Source organism: Eumetopias jubatus, unplaced genomic scaffold, assembly GCF_037043125.1.
Source record: "Eumetopias jubatus isolate StellerSeaLion01/CBP00866 unplaced genomic scaffold, mEumJub1_p1.0 scaffold_6, whole genome shotgun sequence".
Taxonomy (NCBI): Eukaryota; Metazoa; Chordata; class Mammalia; order Carnivora; family Otariidae; genus Eumetopias; species Eumetopias jubatus.
In genome coordinates, this window is record NW_028274812.1 from 92,331,356 (window position 1) to 92,334,139 (window position 2,784).

Here is a 2,784-nt window from a genome sequence, read left to right on the forward strand (position 1 = left end):
CAGGCAGGTTGGGAAAAAATTACCTCTTCCTAATAGGTACACAAACATTTTTTTTTTTTTTTTATGGAAAGAGGACTTCCACAAGTTTGGATCTAAATACTGTCTTCCAAATTGATCTCAACAATTAAAGCTATTTTTTACCACTTAACATGCAAGATAGCACAAATAATTATTGTGGCTATCTACATACCTCTAAAGAGAAATAAAGGATTTCGCAAATTCATATAGAATATTATCTAAGTATCTCAATTTCTAAAAATCTACTCTTGTGTAACATCAACAAGATGTCAGATAGGCGTTTTCAGCCCTCACCACCTCTTTCCCCATAGAAACACTAATTTTTGCAAGTACTCATAGATGAGAAACAGTACCTTTGTGGGAGCCCAGCAGTCCAGCAGAGAGGTCCTAGCACATATTGGAGCAAAAAATCCAAGAACAGACATATTGAAGAGGGTAGGACGAACAGTTTACCAGCGTCATCCCTTCCTTAAGGCAGTACATTTTAGTACCAAGAGAGGTGCCCTTGACAGGTGATTTCTCTCAAAGGTGAAAATGAACATGTAGTGAACACCCAGTTTTCCCATCCATGTGGGACGCTGCCTAAAAGGCCCAGTTCTTTTTTGCCCCACCCAGAACACTGAGGAGATCAGCATGGCTAGTTGGGGAAGCTTAGAGCAGGGAAAAGTGGCGGAGACACACAGCAACCAGGGTGCAGGGAACTGAACAAAAGTTCCCAGTTTCACTAACTGTCTCATGGATTCCATCAAGAGGCCCAATCATGAGACTTGTAACACACACAACCTACAGACCCCTAGCCCTCATATGCCACAATCCTTCCATATACCCCTACCCTCCAGTAGTGAGTGTGCACCTGTCCCCCATAGCTAGTACCCAGTCCACCCCGCAGAAGATGTGATCAAGCGTCTATAGTTAATGCACAGTCCTGCACGGCCAATGGATCAGAGAATAAACCGAAAGGGAAATCAGAAAGTATGATGAGGCAAACAAGAATGGAAATACAACATATCATATCTCTTTTTTTTTAAGATTTTATTTATTTATTTGAGAGAGAGCAGGAGCGGGGGGGGGAGGGAGAAGCAGACTCTCCGCTGAGCAGGGAGCCCAATGGGGTGCTTGATCCCAAGATCCTGGGATCATGACCTGAGCCAAAGGCAGCCGCTTAACCAACTGAGCCTCCAGGCGCCCCCAACATATCAAATCTTATGGGATATAGCAAAAGCAGTTCTAAGAAGGAAGTTTATAGTGAAAAATGCCTATGTTAAGAAAAAAGAAAGATCTGAAATATATAACCCAACTTTACACCTTAAGGAACTAGAAAAAGAAAAACAAATTAAACACAAAGTTAGCAGGAGGAAAGAAAGAAGTATTAAAGGAGAAATAAATGAAATACATAAAAAAATAGAAACAATCAATGAAACTTAGAATTGTTTTTTTAAAAAGATAAATAAAATTGACAAACCTTTAGCTAAACTAACCCAGAGAAAAGGAGAGAAGATTCCAATAAATGAAATCAGAAATGAATGAGGAAATATCACAACTGGTACCACAGAAATGCAAAGGATCATGAGAAACTACTATCAACAATTGGACGCCAACAAATTGGATAACCTAAAAGAAATGGGTAAGTTCATAGAAACATACAACCTTCCAAAACTGAATTATGAAGAAATACAAAATCTGAACAGACCAAACATGAGTAATGAGACTGAATCAGTAATCAAAATCTTCCCAACCAAAGCAAGCTCAATATCAGATGACTTCATGGATGACTTTTACCAAACATTTTAAGAAGGATTAGTGCCATTCTTTCTTAAAGTCTTCAAAAAAAAAAAAAAAAAAAAAACCCACCAAACAAACAAACAAAAAAACAAAAGAAAAGTAGGGCTGCGGCAGGCTTCCCATCCCTCACACCAGCCCCTCACTCCACATTTTACCATGCCTTTCACCCGAGACCCTTTCCATCACCCTGCGTTGGATAACGATGAAACCTTCTTGGGAAAATTCCGGGCTTCGAAGAAACTGCCATATAAGAACTCAGCTCACCTTGCTCAGCAACAGGAACCCTGCAGTCGGCTCAGCTCAACTCCCACAATCACTTCCATGAGGCCGGATGTTTATTTTTTTGATCACGAGATACCAAAGGATGACCTGAATTTCCGTTTAGCAGCCTTGTACAACCACCACACAGGGACATTCAAGAACAAAAGTGAGATACTCTTACACCAGGAGACCACCCAGGATACCCATGGATCATCAAGACCCAATTCCCTGGAGAACTTTTACCCCCTCCTCCGCCACCTTCCATCACTTCCCGAGCTAACATCAGACACTGGATCAGCCCTAAGAAAGAGTCTCTCCACAGCATCCAGGGATCCATAGCGTCTCCTCACACTGCAGTCATCAATGGAGGCTACTCCCGAAAGAATGATGGTGGCTTCTTCTCTACCTAATGTTGACAGGTCCCTGGACTAAATTAATCATAGTGGAACATCCTGCTGCCCACCTCCATTAAATAGAATTGTGCTGGGGGAAAAAAAAAAAGAAAAGTAGAGAATACTTCCAAACTTGTTTTATGAAACAAACATTACCCTCATACCAAAGCCAGATAGGACACTACAAGTAAGGAAAATTATAGGCCAATATCCCTGATGAACATAGATTTAAAAACACTCAACAGAATATTAGCAAACTGAATTCAGCAATACATGCACCAGGATGTGGATCCTGCACCAATGTCATGGAGAATTTATTCCTATGATACAA

At 40.8% G+C, this 2,784-nt stretch overlaps 1 pseudogene; it reads left to right on the top strand.

The window, feature by feature from the left end:
- Positions 1-1,956: 1,956 nt before the first annotated feature.
- LOC114204402 (cilia- and flagella-associated protein 276 pseudogene) lies at positions 1,957-2,471 on the top strand (annotated as a pseudogene).
- The last annotated feature ends 313 nt before the right edge of the window (positions 2,472-2,784 follow it).